This window comes from Furipterus horrens, unplaced genomic scaffold (genome assembly GCF_987537825.1).
Source record: "Furipterus horrens unplaced genomic scaffold, mFurHor1.1.pri manual_scaffold_2, whole genome shotgun sequence".
NCBI classification, from domain to species: domain Eukaryota; kingdom Metazoa; phylum Chordata; class Mammalia; order Chiroptera; family Furipteridae; genus Furipterus; species Furipterus horrens.
In genome coordinates this window covers 61,978,221-62,000,060 of record NW_028327172.1, presented here as the reverse complement: position 1 = coordinate 62,000,060, position 21,840 = coordinate 61,978,221, and the positions used below count along the sequence as shown (strand labels likewise).

Genomic DNA, 21,840 nt, shown 5'->3' with positions numbered 1-21,840 from the left:
GTTTTTAAAATTAAACTCATGAAGGTGGCATTGGTTAATAAAATTATACAGGTTTCGAGAGTGCATTTCTACAATACATCATCTGTATATTGCATTACATGCTTACCACCGAAAATCAAATCTTCTTGGTTACCATATATTTGACCCCATTTACTCTTTACCATCTCCCTCCTAACCCCCCTTTCCCTTTGGTGACCACCATACTGTTGTCTGTGTCTATGATAAACTCATTTCATATTAACAGTTCTGTGTGGTGGGTACTATTATTTCCTTTTACAGATGACAAAACCGAGACACACAGGGATTACTTAATGAGATTGAGAGCCAGAGAGAGAACACCAACCTCCTATTCCTCGTCTACCCTCGGTCCACACCCAGACTAAGGTCTGCAGGAGTCCACACATCTTCTCTGCTCAGAAATAAAGTAGGTACTCACACCCCACTGCCTTGGGTTTATTTCTTTACCCATTTGTACCCTACTCCTAAATCCTCTACTGGGTAATTATTTCCCACAGGTGACGTAAGGTTTCTTGTCTGGCAGGTCAATAGGTTTGGTTTTCTTTTCATAATCTTACTCATCAGGTTTGGCATGCCAACGAGGCTCCTCTTTCTTGAGCACAACAACCCTGTGCAGTGGGGATTACCCTCTTTTTACAGACAAGGAAGCTGGGGAACAGAAAGGCTAAGTAGTAATCTGGGATTTGATAGTAGACAATCTGACTCCTGAGCCCGGCCTTTAATTCACATACTGCAAGACCATGCATGACTCACTTTCAGTCTTCAAATTCCTAAAGCCTGCCATTGGTAAAAGTGATCCCATACTAAACTGTATTATATTGCATTGCATCGTTTTGTATTGTATGGTGTTGACCTTACATTAAATGGTATTGCTATGCAATTGCTTCTTAATATGTGTCCTATTTGATTGTAGACTGCTGACATAATGCCATATTTTTTTCCTTTAGTGCCTTCAGAGTGCCACTCTCAAGTTCTGGACTTACTATTTGTTGAATGCTAAACTGGAGATTCTGTCCCAGATAAATGTCTGTGCAAGTAGAACCAGAAAAGTTCTACAATTCCAGACCACTAGAGAGGGCTTCCCAAGTGCTAATGAAAGTCTTCTATTTCTCTCTTCTTTCCTTACTCTGTATACCCTTCCCTGAGCACTTCTTTCTTCCTCATTCAATTACCCTCTGCACCTCACTTCTCCCTTCACAACTTTCCCATATGTCTCCTCCTGCATGTCCTCAGACATCTCAGAATGTTGAGACTGAATTTGACCTTCAGAAACCTGCTCCTCCTTCTGGAAGGCACTGTGGACCAGCCTGTTTCCTGGGTCAAAAACAGCAGCAGGAATCAGCTCTTGAAATTTGTGTCAAAGGCCTAATACTAAAGATAAGAATAATAATAAACATCAGGAACTGTAGAACAAACTTACACACTGCACTTTATTTTTAAAAATTTGGCCTACATAATTATCCAAATATAGAAAAGTTTTCTGTTTATCCATATGTACTAGACAATCATTTTTATTTCTGCTTATTAAAAAAGCAAACATACAGCTCTATTTCCTATATGCATAGTCTTTAATGAGTCAGAGAAGTGAAATAAAGTGAACTGCCCTTTCCTTGCAACGAATTAACATTTATTTAATTTATATTGTGCATAAGGCCGCATGCTCGTTACTTATTGTAATCCTTACAACTAGCCCATGGAGTTGGTATTATTATTATTCACATTTTATAGATGAGTCTATTGAGGCCAAAACAAATAAAATGAGTTGCCCAAGTTCACATGGCTGGCAAATGACAGTGACAGGATTTAAACCTACATTTGTCCCCTAGAATATGTAAGCATCTTCCTTATACCAGGTAGGCTCCAAATAAACCAAATCTGAAAGCAAAAAATAAAAATAAAAAAGTGATAATGAGTTTTGCTTATTTTTCTTACATCAGGTAGACTATAAGTTCCTTAAAAGTGTTAACTATCAAGTTTCCAAATTTAAATATTTAAATAGTTATTACTATTGTGACATATGATGACTTATATCAGGACTTTATAAATAAGTGATGTATAGCTAGCTAAGACTAGACACAAAAATATAGTTCTAGAGAATGAACAGAAACTCATACTTATTTTAAAAAAAAAGAGAGATATACAGAAGCACAGATTTTTTTTAAAGCACCTATTATGTCCTAAGGACTATGGTGGTTGATAATCTTGGAGAAATAAGACACAACCTAGCCCTTAACGGGCTCTTAGCCCAGGGGAAGAATACACAGAAACAATAATGTGTAAGAACATTGTTCAAGTTCTATGACAGGAGATGTTACCAAGTAAGTGACGAATCAGCAGCATGTCAATCGTGTGTAACACAGATTGTTTTTTCTGACTTTGTGGTGTTTGCAGAAATAAGAACTAAGGGTTAACAGTTACAAATTGAGAAAGTAAACATCAAACTTCATGTTTGTAGCTACCCCCCAAATGAAAAGTCAGATAATGCTAAGCCTTGATGCCTGTTAAGCTACCATCAACTTGAGCCCAGTAGCTGCTGCCTCCAAGGGTGGTGTGTGTGTGCGTATTTGTATATAAGCTCCCATTTTTCATTAAATTAACAGTTTTCAGGAAGGTTACCTATAGACAGTTTCTACTGGAACCTCGCTGAATACACTATTTCATCTTGGTAAGAGTGCTCACCAAGGTAAGAACAGATAAAGTCCCAGATAAAGTCATGCACTGACATTTAAGGTGACATGCATAAAAAAGATCAAGGCAGTATTGACAGGGAGAGAAAGGGCTGAGCTACAGAAGTATGTGGGGGGGGGAGGTGCTGCAGGTGAAAAGTAGTGATGGGAAGATAGAGCAAAAGGTGGTAACATTATACGATTGATTTCTCCTCCTCCTTCCATTTTTACTTCCCTTTCTCCTCCCTTTTCTGTCTCCTTCCTTGCATCCCTCCCTATGCTTACACTTCTCATGACTTCTCCAAAGCTCCTGTTCTTCCTTGTGATCCACAGCTTGAATTAAGGACAAAGGCAACCACAAGTGCTCAAGACAGCTCTCACCCCAGACTCCAAAGGGCACTGGGAAGCTGCCTCAGTGGGGGCTTAAGTGAATCGACTGCACTTTACATGTCTGGCTTAAGACATGGAACAAAGCACCGTGACCTCCTGTTAGAAACAGATATGACGGTGACTGGAAAAAACTCAGGACAGGATAAATGAATCATTCATATGAATAAATACACTAATACATGCCCTGAAAGGTTTATCTCCCATCCTCATACCTGTGAGGAGGCAATGTTTGTATCTCTAAGGGACATTTGCATTTCAAGATACTTGCATTGAGTTAATACACACATCTACTGATAAATGTCTTTACACATGGTCTATATGGTCTATTTAGAGAATATATGCTTGGAAGCATGTCCAAATGACCTTCAAAATCAATACAAACTAAATTAAAGCTCTATCTGTTAAAGGCAGGCACTGTCAATTACAACCTTACTATTTGACACCAGAGGCACACCCTCAGCTCTCCCTTCTCTAATCTTTGAAATGATTTACCTTGTCAGCACTCTCATAGAGAGGACACAGAGTGGGTTAGTATGAGATTTAAGTAAACTAACAATTGATTCTAAGGTACCTGCCATGTGCCTGGTTCTATTAAACATATTAATACATTAACTCATTTAATCTCCTACACTCCCATGTGAGCCACATGAGGGGAATATTTTGTCTTTATTCACCTCAGTACTTGCAGAACAATTCCTGGCACATTGGAGGGGCTTGATCCAGCTATCACCTACTGGTCCTCCGCACCCATCATTGACCCTCCCCCTCTCCCTCCCCAGTGCTCTCCGCTGTGTCACGGGGGCTAGAAGCCTGAGAACTGTGTCCCCAGAATCTCATCAGCAGGGTTACAGCTTAGATTCTTCCAATCAGAGTAACTTGCATGAGTCCTGGGATGTGGAAGGGTGGTAGCCTACTGACACAGGATTTGCACTACACAACACTGCTGTGGCTTCTTAGTGTCCTCAGACTTCACAGTTCACTGTTGGTCTCCATTCCAGGGCTTGCAAGAAACAATTGCTCCCAAGTGGCTTCTTCAAATTTCCAATTTGGGTGTAGCCGTCCTCCACCCCTGCCTATCACTGCCCCTCCTTCCAATGGTTTCTAAGCACACTAATACCCTGAATTACTTCCCTTTCTGCTTAAAATATCTGTTTTCCTGACTGCCTTAATGTTCTATAAATATGTGTTAAACAACTGAGTGAAAATAAAACAAAAAGCAATTCAATGGGCAGTAGTATTCCTACCTTGCAGTTGTAGAATAGACTCCTAGGGTGAAATAAGTTACAATTACACAGCCAACTATTAAATGTCAGAGCTGAGAGTTGAGCCTTAGACCGTCTGATGCCAAAGTGCTTTTCCTTTTTCCACTCAGACACTGCCCTCAGTGGGTATAACATACCACATTGCTGCCAAAATCTTATCTCAGAAGGTAAAAACTGTTGTTTTTACTGTTCCCTCTGCTAGTGCACCATTGCAGCTGGAAACTTTCTTATAAATGAGACGGGTAAGCTGTCTATTACATATGTATTAGACTCCACAAGGAACCCTGTTAAAAATGTAATTGTATCTGCATTATCAGTGGACACTGTATCTACATTATCAGTGTGTGATCCACACTCCAAGCTTCCAAAGTATTAATTGAGTGAGTGAATAAGAGAATGAATATAAGTTCACTGGTTTTACTTGGTGAAAAGTTTCTTTGCAGATAAATTGTATGCTCTACTCAGGGGTTACCTGGGTTGTAAGCTGCTTGTGTGTTGGTATTCAAAAGAACCTATGCATCCCTATGTTCATAGCAGCATTATTTACAATACCCACATGCTGGAAACAACCTAAGTGCCCATCAGTAAATGAGTGGATTAAAAAACTATGGTACATTTACACAATAGAATACTACGCAGCAGAAAGAAAGAACTCCTACCATTCATGACAGCATGGATAGAACTGGACAGTATTATGCTAAGTAAAATAAGCCAGGTGATGAAAGACAAATATCATATGATCTCACTTATAAGAGGAAACTAATGAACAGAATAAACTAAAGAGAAAAATAGAACCAGAGGCATGGAAACAAGGAACAAATTGACAGTGACCAGAGGGGAGGTGGGAGGGAGGTAAGAGGGGAAAGAAGAGGAAGGGTCTAGTCAAGGAACTAGTATAAATGACCCATGGACATGGATGACAGGGTGGGGATTGACTGTGGGAGAGGGGGTGGGTGGGGCAGGGGAGAGCAATGGAGAAAATTGGGACAACTGTAATAGAACAACAATTTAAAAAAATGAAAATTGCCTGTGTCCTTCCCACTGTCCAGCACAATTGCAATACCACCAAGGCTACTGATTTTCTTTGAGAAACCTCAGGTGTCAAGAGCATTGTGATTCTGAGGCAGCTAGAGATAAGAGTCCATCTCTCCTTTCCAAAGGAAGGATTCATGTACTGAAACCACTGTATTAACCTACTTCTGTTGTAATGTGGTAGAAAAAGCACTGCATTTGGAACCAAGTAGACCTGGGTTCTCACCCTGACTGCTGCCACCTGCTAGACTGGAAGTCATGGACAAGCTACACCTGTGACCTCATTATTCTCCCTTATAAAATGGCAGTAGTGACATCTCCAGAGCTACTGCAAGGTGAGTTATTGCACACAGAAAGCACCCAGCACAGCACCTGGCCCATGGTATGGAGTCAGTGAGTGAAAATAGTACATGGCTGGTCCATGTCAGTCCACAGGCCCTCCAGTCCCAAACAGGCAGCAGTGGTGGTGCAGCGGAGCACTTAAAAACATCTTTTGTACACTCATAATTGCACTACCTAGAGAGACTATGTAATTGCAAAGAACTGAGTATCTGCATGTTATAACTTTTGTAGGCTTCATGGCGGCTGGTGTCTTTGGGAAGGGAGAGTGGGAACGTCCGGCAGAGAGTGGGTGGAGCAGAATTGTCATACCTTACTTTCCCTTAAGAGGAGATCCAAAGCTAGGCTTGCTAGGAGATTCTGGGGGTGGACAGTTGAAGTTGGGTGCCTTTTGCACGCCAGAAGGTAATAAAGCAGTAGGAGTGAATGAGGTCACGGATAGTGTGGGAAAACTGAACCACACTTGACCTCAGAAAACTCATAGTACTAATCTTTAGCTTGGTGCTTGGCACACAGCAGATTCCCAATAAATATCAGATTGGAAATCATATTAATCTTCCTTAACATGAATGTGTCCCACACTTCTCTTATGATCTAGACTCGACATATCCTTGAAAAGCTAACTGAAGCATGTATACTTCCTGAAAATTCTGCATTTCTCAGTTTGAAAAAATCCTTTTCTGAAAGTCCATCAGTCAGCACTAATACTGATGAGATTTCCCACCCTACTTACATAGCCTAAGCTCCCACTAGACTTTGAGGGCAGAAGACATATTTTTTTGCATGGTTGAAAATGCATTTGTCCAGCAGGAGCTTGAAACTAAGTGCTTGATTAAACAACTAGTTTTAAAATATTGTCAGAGAAGTAAGAAATACATAGAATGCTTTAAAACTTTAGAAGTGTGGAAAAATAAAATGTGTGCACATAAGTGACTGGTGCTCAGCTTGGAGAGAAGACTTAAAACACCATAAGAAAGAAGGCACTGAACCACTGGTAAGAGGAGAACTGGGGTATGAGGGAGAATCTTGCATGGAAGAGACTGGTAGAGTTGGTTCTAGGAAAGACAAGTCGGCTCCCCATTTCTTAACCATTGCTGGGTTTCTTTCTTGAGTTAAGTACTGTGCTAGGCAATGCAGATATGGCAATGAATAAGGCACAGTATTTTCTCTCAAAGACTTTAAGTAACAGGAGTAAAACAAGGACTAGCTACAACATAGCACACAGCTTAAAGCAAAGGAGAGTATAAACAGGGGGTATACTTTTGCAGTTAGATTAGCTCTTTGCCAAGGTGACAGGAGGGATATAATGGATAATTGTGACTTGGGGCTAAACAAGGTTGAAGGAAGAGATCAGAGAGAATTTCAAGGCTACAGAGTTTACCATTAAAAAAATCTTTTCAAATACATCTGTTGTTTACACTAAAATAATAAGCATTCAAAGCATCATGTGCCCTGGACAAAAGAAAGATAGATCAGGCATGCTGTCGTTCAACCATCACGCAACTTGCCTAAAAGAAAATAAAGAATCTGTACTGACATTTTGGAAGTTCTCTGAATGTTTTGTAGAGAATGAGGTGTACCACAGAAACGTGGGCTTGCAGTTGTCAGCTGTATAGGTTTGAGGAGTGAAAAGGACAATGACGTGACATAACCAGAGGTGCTTGGGTGTTGGCAGACAAGCCAAACTCTATTACACGCCACTGAGCTTTTCTCAGCCTCCTGCCCAACCCACCCCATTACTACCCCTATGATTTTATAAACATTTGTGCCCGTTTCTCTGCTTCATGCTTTCAGTGGCACAGTTTTTTAGATCACCCTCTCCCCTTGCTAGACGGAACTCATCATAAAAAAAGTATCTTATAGCGAACTGAAATCTTTCTTTTAATTCTCTCTCCTTCCATAAGACCTCTTCTGCCATCTGCAGTTATACGAAGGGACCAAAAACATTGGAAGTTATTTATAAAAAATTGTGTATTTATTCTTACATGTTTCAACTGCAGTCATCTTCACTTTGCATTTGATTCAATACACCTGTTGAGATGGTTTTTTCACTAACTCAAAAAAGGTTTTCAACCCATCGATTCTGATGCCTTTTAGTGCTTCTACCGTTTTTTATCTCACCTCTGTCATGTTGGCAAAATGTTTCCTTTCGAGGAAGTTTTTCCTCAAGGGAAACAAACAAACAAAAAGTTGTTCAGGGCAAGATCAGGCCCATTCACTTCACCATTTCCTGAGGAGATGAAGTGCAGAAACTGAGCGATGGAACTTAAGCTGGAGTCCGTGGAAGGCATGTAACTGGGTAGCACTGGTCGTATCTGGCATCACAGGTATGGTGGGAATTGAAGCAGGGTAGGATTTTCATAGGAAGAAGATAAGTGGAGACCTTTTTGACTTATGCATAGAAACACTCAACTGTCAGTTTGTAAAAATGTAGGAATAGAAAACCCATTTCCAACTCTTGTTCTCTAGTCTTGCCTACTTGTCACAGCACTGATAACACAATTTATAAGATAGAAACAAAAACCTATGGAGTCCCAGAATACACATTGCTGTTTCATCTCTCTGTTGCTTTGTATAAACTGCTCATTCTACCTGGGATATTCTTAGTCCTTTAGTTCTTTAAAATACTGTGGAGACATTCTTTTCAGAGAAGCTTTCTTTAGTTCTTCTAAGTAGAAATAATCATTCCTTTCCCTGGGGTGACTCTGCATTTTGATAACACTAATACAATTGTATTTATATCTTGATATTGTAATTTAAATTATAATAAAACATAAGTAAAATTGTGTATATATATATATTTGTCTTTCTGCTAAATTGATAGCTTCTAAAGCTTAAGGATCTGTTTTACTCAGCACGAAATCCCTAATCCATGGCAGAATTTACCTGACAATGCTGAGTTTAATTGAATCTCCAGGCAGCAAAGATATTTTTTTTTCATTCCCTGAACAATGAATTCCCTGGCCCATCACGATACTCTATTGGAATATGTTTTCAATTCCAAGCTTGCATTAATTGATCTGCCTCTTCAATGGATGCCTAATATAAGCCAGGCAGGGTATCAGGTCCTAGGGATAGAGCATTGGACAAAAAATATATGGTCCCTCCCCTCATGGACCCCTGCTGCCCTTTGTTCAAACTCATTCAAATTACTCATTCCTGTTAATTCACTATAAAGTAATATTCTTGCCTCTGGCAATAACTTTTCAATTCAGAAGGCCATGTATAGAAGTAAATTGGTTTTATGCTTCAGTTGAGAAATCTATGAAGAAATATTTTATGCTACTGTGCCCCTTGGAAAGTGTAATTTTTCTTTGTGAATACATATATGTGTGTGTGTGTGTGTGTGTGCGTGTGTGTGTATTTCTTTGCAAATGTACATTTCTATGCCAAATGTATGCATATATTATAAATATGCAATATACAAGTAAGATCCACAGAAGGATACAACAAATTTGTAAATAGAATGATCCTCTGACCCCTCAAACTTAGATCCACTTAATTAAAAACAGAGTATGGTTTATACCTTAACATAATGGCTTAAGATTTTCAAGTTTAGTGTTGGTCCTTTGTTTCTCTTAACCCTATTGTGAAGGCACCACAAGTACATTTATGCCCTAAAACTGAGAGAGACAGATAATCGCTCCAACCTTGAAAATAAAGGAACAAAAATTAATGCCAAACAAATTCAAAAAGCTCTCATATATTTCTCAGCACCCAGAACAGTGCTAAACAAAGTAAGCACTGAATGAATATCTTATGAATAACTGAATAAAAGAACAAATACTTGCAATTACAGAATTCTTCATTAAGACAAGCCAATGAAAAGAGTTTTAATAGGGAAAATGCCTTTAATAGGGAAAAGCAATCCAAAAACAAGACTTGATCCAAATGATAAAAAGAATTCCATGTAGATGATAAAAACTAAAACACAAAAGAGTCTTTCAACTCTTGGGGCAGTGATGTATACGTTGGTGCATGTAGTATCCCATCTACCTAACCCAACTAGCTTATCCTGCTGCTGAAGTCAGGAATCACTTTATATCCAGGGAATCCCAATGAGGATTAGAGAGAAGTGGATGTCCAATAACCTCCACATTAGCAACAGTCTTTCCAGGCTCTTTAGAACTGTCTTCAGCTACTGTGCTTTCATCATTCCTGGGCTTGTTCTACTCATCACAAATAAAGTTATTTTGGGTGGTGGTGGGTGATAACACCCAAGGAGAAGGTGAAAGCAGGAGGAAAGGCCAATGAACATTTACTGAGTGCCAACTTTTTTCAGGCTTTGTGCTAGATTTCTGAAAACCAACAATAACAAAACCCTCCACTGAAGGTTCTATATCTGGATACTCAATGCTCAATATTAGGAAGCACAATGGCCTTGGTATACATCATCCTTATTTCTAATTTAGTGTTGGAAAGTGTATCTATAGCCAAGAAGAATATAAGTCCCTTTGGGCTCTTTCATATGCACATAGTTTTAAAATTCTAAGTTTGTTTTGACACAGATTAAAAAATTTCATTAAACACCCCCTGCAAGTTCCATCCAATCTATGAAACAGGTTCCCTAGGGGATATCATACATGTTTGAACAAATCCATCTCATTGGATTGCTCCTGGGTGAGTCGCTAAGAATTCTAAAAGGCAGATAGATTCCTCTCTATTATTAATACATACATGCCCAAACATTTATCAGAGGAAAAGTTTGGCTATATAATTAAGTTAGTATTTCCAATAGTAGTATACTACTAAGGAGTGATTTGATTAAAATCTTTTTAAAACAATAAAAATGAATCAGATTTTTTTGTCAGTCTTGTCTGCTTCAGCATAGTCCGGACTGAAGGTGACAGCACTAAGACACCTGGCAAATCCCCTCCGGGTCTTTCTTTTCCTTACTTTTCAGGGCTGTTACTTTCACTGGTACAAAATCAGCACCTGCAATGGACCCAAAAACTGTTCATAAGGCAGATGATGAAGGGATCTTCAGACTTTTTGTAAATTTATGTGCAAAAATTAGGTTCACATACCATAACTTAATTAAAAGATTTTTTTAATACAAGAAAAATATTCACTTAATATTTTCCTTAGCTGTATGACAACTAAATAAGTTGAGAACAATGCTATCTTGTACTCATTAAGAACATGGCCTCCCAACATGGCATTCCATGAATATTAAATGCAAATGTGTGAATTATCTAGTTTCAATCAGGCTCCTGCATTCCTGGCTTTCCGTTATGAGAAAACATTGTTTTGTATATAGAATATGAATTAAGATTTGTTACTTAAGAATTAGATGAAAGTTAAAGAAATGAAGGGGGGCCGACTCCTTGAATAACACACCATGATGTAGAACTTGGAGGTCTCTATCCACTCCTTTATCTTTTACCCTTCTATCCAACATTATTGTGCTCCTCCTATGAATCAGTCAATGGGAGGACAAAGAAAAATCTCTGTTCTTACTAATGAGCTTCCTCTGGTGATGGTGACTCACATAAAAGAAAGTTTGTTGCGAACCAAGGGTCGCCGGTTCAATTCCCAGTCAGGGCACATTACAAGGTTGCATATCAGGTCCCCAGTTGGCGGTGCATGAGAGGCAACCACACAGTGATGTTTCTCTCCCTCTCTTTCTCCTTTCCCTTCTAAAAATAAATAAATAAATAAATAATAAATAAAATAAATAATTTTTTTTAAAAAAAGGAAGTTTGAAACGTGCATGTCCAGATTGTTTGGGATACACTGAGAAGATGGGATCACATCTGCTGGTGAGGAAGGAGAAAAAATGAATTCTAGGAAGATATAAATAAGTAATAATAATATTAATAATGCTTATTTATTTACTTATTGTTTAATCTGTATCCTTACTCATTTCTCTCTTCTGTATTATTTTGATAAAAATCATTTCATCTGTGAATGTCAGTGTGTACCTCTAAACAAATCTATTTTTAACATTACCACAATGCCATTATTACATCTAAAATATGACCAATCACTTATCATCAAATATCCAGTTCGTATTCAAAGCTCCAATTGTTTCATAAATGTCATGAAATTTTTTGTCCGTTTGAATTTGGATCCAATCAGGTTTGTGAAGTACAATGAATTTTCCTATTAAGTGCCTCTCCTACATCTCTTTCTTCCTTCTTACTTACTTGTTGAAGAAGTCTGAATTTTTAAGGATGAGTGAGGGATAAGACAAAGGAGAGGAGAGTAGGAAAAGAAAGCCAGAAAAATGGGTAGACGAGAGTAAAAATACTGCAAAGGCACTCATGCCTTCCTTGCTTTCCTTAAACATACAAACTCTGTGATCATTCTTATTTTACAAATAGCGCTCAGTATACACTACACCCTTACAATGTCTTCCTCCATATATCTAGTAATTTCTGTATCAGCTTCAAGGTTCCTCTCCAGAAATTATTCCTCAACTTCTCAGTCTCATGTTGTCTCTATCTTCTCTTGAAGGATGTATAATCTGGTGTCTATCAACTAACCATGACAGATGCTGGGTACAAAGGATAAATGAAATTAAATCTCTGCCCCTAAGAGACTCACTGTGAGATATTTTGGCAAGAAGTGCGGTGATGCCAACTCTGGCCCATCAGTGTACATTTTCCCATTGTTGTGTAAGGTATAAGTTGGAAAGCAGAATTTGAAAAAGTTAGATTTGATATAAAACCATTTCCACTTAAAGATGGAAAGCAACATTTTGTCAATAGGCTAAATACTTAGGTTGTGTGCTTTATTGCTTTTTCTAATGTTCTTATGCAAAAGTTCTAAGAAGACTAATATTGAAAGACTACACAATCAGATTATGATGAGTTTAGCTAGTTCCCTGTGGCTCATCTACATTTTATATTGCTATTGAAGCAACTAAAGCAAGCAATGTAAAAATGTATTACCCAGTCATATTTTAAAATGATGTTTTCAACTGTGGAAGGCCCAAGAACACTCTTACATTCACTTAAGGGCTGCCAATATTTCCTTGAGTTCACTTTTGGCCATTACAGTTGAAAAAACACATCTTCATGCTGTCCTGACCCATTTCACTCTGCTTCACCCAGGACGTACATCATCCATTGTCCAGTGCATGTTACTTGCCTGTTTGTCAGTTAGTAGTTGTCTCAGTTATCAGATTGCCTGACATGATATACAGAGCTTGTGCTCACATAACCCTTATTTTACTTAATAAAGGTCCCAAGTGCAGGAACAGTGATGCTGGTAATTCAGATATGCCAAAGAGAAGCCAAAAAGTGTATGTACATATAGGAAAAAACACGGTATATGCCATGGGATAATGACACCTTTTAATGGTTGCATGACATAGGTGCTTACCCATCACCCTTTCACTATATTTAGTTGCTTCTTGCTCTGCACTGAAGAGCTATCTAATTTGAAGAGGAAGGAGCCAGTGCCCCGGGAACATTTCCTACAAGGTTGCTGCAGCCTTGTCTAACTCAAGCATGTTTTCTGAGTTAAGTCAGAGGTTCCTCACTGACACAGCTGGGCTGGGAACCCTTGCCCTTGCCTGGCTGAGTGTTTTCTGAACAGATTTGCTGTACCAGAAGCAAATATATTTTGATTCCAGTTATTGCCATTATCGAGTGTTCTTTGAAAAGAAGCTAGACAAATGAGTATTTAGGAGTATGCTCACTATTGGGCAGGTAGGTTGACAGCATTAAGACAAGCTTCATGAGTAAAAAAAGAGAATGTTTTATGATTGCATTTGAATGTCAGAAAATCATAAACAGTATAAGCACGCTTCCCATGGAAAGTAAATAATAGTCTTGTCACTCCCTTTTTTTATGCTACGAAAGTGGAAAAACAATCCAAAATACAGCTAATTAAATTTGGAGTTAGGAGTTTTACTGAAAACTGGTACCTAGCCCATCCAAGAAAATCTTATCCAGGAAGTATTTTACATTCTCAATGTAAAGAAAAAGGTGATTATTGCCCAAGGCTACAGAACTGATGAACGAATAAATTACATAAACTGTGAATCACACAGACATCAAAGTCAAAGTCCAATGTTTCTATGGAACATTAATATCTGGCTAAAAGTATTTTATCCTAGTCTATGTCATTTTCAATATGTTATACACCAGGGGTCTCCAACCTCTGGGCCATGGACTGGTACTGGTTTGGGCCTGTTAAAAACCAGGCCGCACAGCAGGGAGTGAGCCTGAATGTAATGCACTTGAATCATTCCGAAACCATCCTCCCAATCCTGGTCCGTGGACAAAAAACTGGTCCCTGGTGCCAAAAACGGTGGGGACTGCACAATTGGCAAGCACATCTATTCAAAAAACCCCATTTGTCTATACCACTTTTTTAGCATCATAAACTTCATGATATCAAAATTCAAATAAATTTGAGGTATTCGGGAAGTCATTAACCTTCTTGATCAGGTTTCATCAGAAGCAAGGAAGGAGAATAAAAGATGACAATGGTATGGTTCAGCTCTAATGTACTATAATTTTGAACCAGGGGTCAAAAGTTTTAAGGTTTTATTGAATTGACTCCACATCTGTACTACATTATAAAAAATAAGACCAGTTGACCATGGTGTAGCTTAAAACACAACTGCCATCATTCAATAGCAGGTTATGGTGAAACTATAGGTTAGGTTTTCTGTTAATTATACTACCGAACAGAAGGCTTCAGGCTGGTAACTTCTGCAATGGTGCCAATGTAATGAGAAGCAGAGAGTTAAACAATTACCTGGTGAGTGTTTGTGACTGCAGAGAGCTTTATCCTCTGTCTTGAAGCCCTTCCCTCTCTCTTAACCCCTGGCAAACCCCTACTCATCATGGAAGTCAATTAAGAACATGCACCGTTATATGCTTGGCCTTTTCTTCATGAGCTTGTACCAACTCTGCTGGACATTTTTGTATGTTATGTGTTGTGCATATCAAAAGTTGAAGCTGGCTGTTGGATGCTGGGCCAGCAACCATCACCACCACCACCATCCCTTCCTAACAGCAACAGCTGCCAGATCTGTTTAGGAACTCATAAGGTCATGGGGGAGGGTGGGGGAGGGGGCGGCAGTGCGGGGAGGCTGTCTTTATTCTGTTCCAGCTTCAGAATGTAGCTGGTGATTCAGTTTCATAATCATGGGTAAGCCAGTCCATTCAGAGTAAATTTTAGAGACCATTCTCAGGATCTCTTTCTGGCTGGATGTGACTAAGAAAACAAGTTGCCCAGGAACCATTGACTATCATCCTGGAACCACGAGGGCAGTTAACCCTAGGATGTGGCTAATACCAAGACACGCAGTGTAAAAAAAACAAAACAATATAAAAAACAACAACAAAAACCCCCAAACCACTATATTTCCTTTATTGAGCAAGTCAGTTTGAGTCACGTTTTCTGTTACTTGGAAGGGAAAGCATCCTTACCTCTCGCAGAGCAGGAGTCAGACAGTGTTAGCATAGCGGGCTCATGTGCCCAGTTCTCCTGGTTTACCGTTCTTTAGGTTTCAGGATCACGATTTTTCATTTTTGTAATCTCAGCTCCTAACAGAACTTCCAGCACTAGTCTATGCTTAACAAATGATTAGTAATAGACAAACAAACTAATACAAAATAAAACAAGCTAACCTGAATTATTCAAATTAAAAACATCTCTCTGAAGTATTTTGCATATTTTATTTTTGACTTGACTCTTTTTACAGTTAGAAACCTACAATATAGCCATAACTATTTTCTATTCTAATTCAAGTCCCTAAACTGTTTTTTCTCCTTTTAATTATATAATACATACTCATTATAAGAGTTCCAAAGGTACATAAAACATGAAAAAGAAGGTAAAAAAAAAATCAATGGGATTACCACCACCCAAGGCACACACTATTACAAGTTTTTAATGCAGAGATTAAATAAGTTTTATTTTGTTCTTAAAAAAGAAATAACTTCCTGTACTGTCCTTACTACCACCTCTTTAGGCAAAATAAATGTAGTTCATATCTTAGTCATCACAGAATCACCAGATTAACTACTGTATTTTCAGATTGGGCAAACATTTAACACAGACACACTTGTGCTGAGTATTTACCGTGCCAGATGCTTTCACATGGATGATGAAATAGTTATTTACTGGGATATATATTATCTCATTTACATCTTCCCAACAGCCTTGAGACAGGAATTACTAAACTTGTTTTATAGCTAAAGAAAGCAAGGTTGCAAGATTTGGTGATAGAGAATACTTTCCAAAATGCATTGTGCCTTTTCAGCTAGAAAATGACTTTATGAAAAAAAGAGTAACAAAATCAAAAGCAAAAGTAAAAAAAAAATCACTGTTAATTGGATAACATCTTTCACTGCACTTAAAAAGAAAAACAAAACAAAACTCTCTCAGTGGACTCCTATGGGCCCTCGAGTTGGACTGGGAGTTACCCTCTTACCTCTAACCTCTTTCCTTCCCTTCCTTCAACAAAACAAAACAAACAAACAAACAAAAAATGCTCCAAAACCTCAAGATTCTTAATAATTGTAAAGATTTTTCTGCTTGGAACTCCTGGCAGTTAGTTCTCCTTTGGTGGGTCTTTATCTCAAATACAACAGAAAAGGAAGCATTGAGAGAATGAGGACCTGAACAGAAGGGGCTGTAATAATGACAGGAGACCACACAAAGCCACTGATTGCCATCTCTGCTTTTCATACCAGCCTGTAAGGCAGACTTCCACTGGGATCCTACAGGGAGCCTTCCATTAGTCCTTAGCACTAAGGGTTACAACTGCAATGTAAAACTAGAGATAAGAAAAGGGCATCTGAAATTAGCAATGGTCTCTCTGAGCAACTGTTTTCAAATGGCATAAAAGACAAATGGCAGAGAGTTATTTTAAAAGATTTTATTTCTTTCTTTTTCGAGAGAGGGGGAGAGAGGGAGAGGAACATCAATGTGAGAGAGAATCATGGATTGGCCGCCTCCCACCCCAGGGCCTGGCCAGAAACCCAGGCATGTGCCCTGATTGGAAATCAAACCAGTTGGCTTGTGGGATGATGCTCAACCCACGAGCCACACCAGTCAGGGAAAAGGCAGAGTGTTTTAATCCAGCTGACCTTAAGATTACCAATATCAGTCTATGCCTCTGCACTGAAAGAAAGGCCAATTCTACTCTGGATGAGTCTGGCTGCTATCAATTCCAAAATGGAACTTAAAGAGCTTTTAGTCTTGGTAGCTTTGATCATCTTTTGTTCAAATAATTTCTTTTGGCTTAATGAGAAAAGGTCAAAAGCAAAAAACAAACAAAAGCCCTACAAAAGCAAAAAACAAACAAAAGCCCTACAAAACCAACCCACTGAAGTTTTAGTTTCACTATTCTAAAATTCAAGTAAACATCCTTTAAAGCAGGGTAGGGCTGTCTCTAACATTTTGGGGGCTCAGGGCAAGAACACAAGTGGCCAGCCCCTCTTCTCTGCCATAGTTTCTTCCTGTACCACAAAAGGCCTTTCATGCAGATGTGTGGACATCCCCACTCACAAGTCCAAACACGTGATCAAACCCCAAGCAAACAGCAGTCTCTTGGTTTTCCCTACACTCCCAGGGGGAGGTGCACCATACAACTTCTGGAAATAGGCTCAGGATTGTTTGGGGAAGAAACTTGGGGGTCCTATCTACCTTAAATGTGGTCTAGAGACCAAGATCTGAATATGTCCATCACCTTAGACCACAGACTCCTTTAAACCTAGAGACACAGAGGGAAGTTGCTCAGGTCTGAGAGAAGGCAGCCCAGGCCCAGTTCTGATTCAAGATAACTTAGATTGTTATCTTGAGTTTGGTAGATGTAAGATCTTTAAATTTTTTTCATACTTGATTTTACACTTTGGTGAGAATTATAGAGATGGCCAGAAAATGTGATATTGACTGGCAGAGAACAAAAATGAGAGCAAAGGAAATCCTTAACTTCATTTTTTATACCCTCTGAACTCTGATAGAGGTTAAATATGTGGGGGGAGGGGGGAATCAAAGTAGCTAAAGGGCCAACAGCCTCCGATGGTATCACGTACAGCTAGGCAGTCCTATTGGGTAATCCCACCATGGTGGTGACAGTGTAGATTCTGGAATCAGACAGGTATGAGTTCACATTCTAGAGCTGCCAATGCTTATTTAAACTAGCAGTATTTAAACAAACATTCTCTGATCTCATTTTCTCGTTTGATAATGGGAAGCAAAATAGAATGGATTTGGTAGGGTTGTGATGTGCATTGAAAGAGAAAGTGCATGTAAACACGTTCAGTACATTGCCCGGAATGTAATAAATTATATTTACTGTATAATCAGGTACTTTAATGCAATGTCAGGGCTGGAGTTACGGCCAAATCACTGTTCAGCAAATAACTTAGAAAACAATGTTTTATTTGGCATCAGTATATTTTCATGCTCTCCATTCAAAACTCAATTTATTCTTTGAAAAATTACGTAAAGACTCTGAATGCCATTCTAAAAATTAGCTGAAAGTGTATTGAAAGGTAATAATTATGTATATACTAGGTTTCCAAAATGAAAAACAAAAGAAAAAAGAATTAGCTGTAGGAAGTGTACTTTGCTAACAAGAAAAATTTGTATCATCTTCCTGTTATGTACTGCGCATATTTCTTTCAAAAGTAACATCAGAATGAGTTCATACATTTTACAGAATTCAACTTAGAACAATGATGACTGCTTTTTCTTGGCTCCCCTTTGTGCCAAACAGTGCAGTACCTGCTACACCTATGGCATGTATCTGGTGTAATCTTCCTAACCTACCCTCCCCTGTTTTACAGATAAGACCACAGTGGGCACAAAGCCCCTACTCTTGCCATTGACTGCTGGAGCCAAGTCTCTGAACAACCCCCACCCCCCTCCCCAACCTCTGCCAAAGAAAATCACAAGTGTCACGTAGGCCACATGTTCATGCTTCTTTGGCTTTTAATCCTTTTCTGAGAGGCATGTTTTCCTGAGTGTGTGTGCTGTCTCAGAGGGTGCTTGTCACCCTTCATATTTGTCTTGCTGTAAATTTCATTGAGAAGAACTCATGCTAAATTTCCTTTTGTTGCTATAGTGTTATTTCTGGTGGGTGGAAAACATGGGCAAACCACCACCAAATGAGCAGAAACTCAGTTTATTGAAATTGGTACATTGATTTATTTCTCCATAAAACCACTCTGACTCAAAAACCAGATACTGCTGTGAAACAAACCACGGACTCTGGCATCTTTTTTAAAAATGTGATACAATAAAAGCCAGGGTATAGTACATTGCAAAGCTACTTTACAATGCTATTGTTCTTGGCATTGAGATACATTAACACTTTTAGGAACCTTCAGCTGTGTGTCCAAGCTTTCCAAAGCTGCATGGGCTGGCAGGACCATCAAACCAGATGTTCCTTTATACCTGCAATGTTGTGCTGATTTCCTACCTCAATTTTCATTGCTACAGCCCAGAGGCTTTGAGCTGAACATAAGACAAAAAGACATTTTACAGACCCCTTGTGAGGCAGCAGCTGTAGAATAGGAACCAAGTCTCAGGTTACACACCCCTAAGTGCCAACCACAATATATCACTCCTCTACTCTTTAAGCAGAACTTACACAGGGAAATGGAAAAATATGGGAAAGCTATTTAGGGACAAAAGAAGTATGACTGAAAAATGTGTTCCTGGAAAAAGATATATTCCATATTCCCAACTTGCCAAGTTTTGGAGCAATCAGAAAGTAAACCAGGAAAGGAGAAATAACTTTATTGGAAGTGTAGTGGTACTGATGACCAAAATATTTATCTAGAGAAAGGAAAGAGCAGGCTAAGTCCCTGGTGAAAAAAAAATGCATACCATTTTTTTTTTCCCAAAGAGATGCTAAAATGAGTTGCTTTTCTTGCAGAGAAAGAGAATGTTCTTGTCAGACCTACAGCTTCTACAGCTAAAGAGAACGTGCAGTTATGTATGAGGTAAACGTTTTGGGCAGACAGTTTATGGGTTTGGAAGACAGTAGCTCCTTGCCAGGGAAATAAAGCAAATGTCAACAAGCCAGACACACTTGAAACATTCAGAAAAATGTCTTGCTATTGCTCTCTATATTTAATATGCCATATGACACCACAGTTAAATCTGCTACTGCAAAAAAAAAAAAAAAAAAGTACACCAAGCTGTTGGTTTCCATGAGACTTGGACAGAGGCGAAAACGCAGCAGAAAGGAGTAGGGGAAGACACAGCTTTTACTTCTTTCCTTCTGAGGAGGAAATGACTCCCTACAGCTAGCTGCCCGGGAGTTCGCGCTCACCCTGCCTGGAGCCGAGGCCCCGGAACACATCCACTGGAAGACCAACATGCAGCCTCAGGTAACTAACTGTTAATGGGAACAGGAAACTAGAGAAAACAGTCACAAGTTCCACAAAGACAACAGTCATGCCTTTTGCAGTTGTCGGTCCTGCAGATGCATTGTATAGCTCTTTCTGTAACATCCAGTCTTTTCTTTCACTGTCTCCTCCACACCATCAACAGGCATGCAAATCTCCTTGGATTCTGATCCCATCCCGGCAAAATGCAAGGACTACCACCACGCCGAGTTTCACAATAAAATCTCCACAATGCCAATTATTCACAGCCCCTCAGTTCCGTTCACACAAAAGGTTGCCATTTGAATCTTGCCTTCCACAGGTTCAGCTCTGTTGGAGCTGGTTACCAGGCAAATTGTCTGTTTTAGGATTTACCGAATGCTGGGGAGGGGACCCTGGGGGGTGGGGAGGACAAGCCACGCTGTACATACCTCCTGTTGGCAGCTAAGAAAAACAATTTCATGACAAAGCTCCCCGACCAAATGAAACCGACAGAATGAAACCTGAGAAACTTCGGCAACCAAAGAAAGCAGCCTTCCAAGGATCAAGGTGAATAATTGATTTGTCAGGTTTTGTTTCATCTTTTAAGCTCTTTTGCTCATTAAAGGGAATTGTGGAATCTGTCAGAAGCCCAGATACTAACACACACTTCTGACAGCAAGTGTATATTCTGAACTACAGATTCATTCGCCAAGCTTATTCAACAACAGCGATTAGCTGCAAAGCCAGGGAACTTACCAGGCGCAAAATTATTGGAACAAAGCAGGGAGCAGGCAGGAGGCACTAAAGGCAGCTTCTCCGTCTCCTTGGTGCCAGGTTCTCCTGTCTGCCGGCCGGTTCACACTTGCCTTTATAACTAAGACTCCGACAGAACTCACTAGCGAAACCTGATGAATTATAAAACAGCCCCTTCTAGACTCTCAGATTTTACATCACAGGGGGTGACCATGTAGCATCCTCGCTCCCTGGGTACATATATTTCCTTATAACTCATCCTGATAAATGTATCAGCCTTAGAAGCAGATACAGTGATTGGTGCTTGGGATGTGCCAGCATTAACCAATGAGATGCTTTCCCACCACAGTACCGTGCCCCCATCCTCTTCTAGAGTTCCCCCACACCTTGTTAAGGTGGATCCACCCAACCCAGTGGGGGGCAGGCAAATTTGGCAGAATGTGGAGGAAATCCCCCGCATTTCAAATGTACACATAGGGACGAGTAGTCCTCAGGGTTAATTCTCATAATAGTCCTGTAAAGATCAGCCCTCATATTTGCATACAGTGTCACAACGTACCAAACACTTTCACCCTCCCTGAGCCTCTTAGCAACCAGGAGAGGTATCAGGAGTGCTACAGTATTTATGAGCCGCCAAAGCTCAGAGAAGTTAAGTGACATTGTCCAGTGTTCACAGAAATTGATGGATGAGAGGGGCCTTACAGATCGGGCTGTTCAACCTGCTCACTGTGTGGATGTGGAACCTGTAGCGAGAGAGATAAAGTAACTTGCTCAGGTCACACAGTTTCCGAGTGTGACTTGAGCCTGAACCCAAACCCAGGTCTTCTGATGTCAAGAACAGCGTCCTTCTATCCTACCATGGTACCTCCCAAGCACAGAAGTCCTGAAAACGGGGGGCATGCAAGAATCAGAAACAGTATCATTGATTGGCAAAAATCATGAGCAGGCAGGCTGCAGGGAGGAAGAGCAGTGCCAGGGCTTTTTGCTTCCTCTCTTGAGGTCAGAATCACCTCTTTAGCTTCACTGGATATCAGTACCAGAAAACCTGTCTTCAGTAATAATACCTACCTACTACCGGGCACTTCTTAT

The 21,840-nt window shown here is 39.6% G+C and overlaps 1 protein-coding gene across 5 annotated transcripts in view; it reads right to left on the bottom strand.

Moving 5' to 3' along the window:
* The window catches only part of DLG2 (discs large MAGUK scaffold protein 2), a 725,256-nt gene that overhangs the window by 182,771 nt on the left and 520,645 nt on the right, over nt 1-21,840 (bottom strand). The window contains exon 1 of one of the 5 annotated variants that reach the window (XM_090265794.1): nt 20,755-20,985. The exons of the other annotated variants lie outside the window; for them this stretch is intronic. The gene's annotated coding sequence lies outside the window, so the exon portion shown is untranslated. Of the gene's footprint in view, nt 1-20,754; nt 20,986-21,840 lie in introns of those variants that run through there. 5 annotated transcript variants of the gene reach the window in all.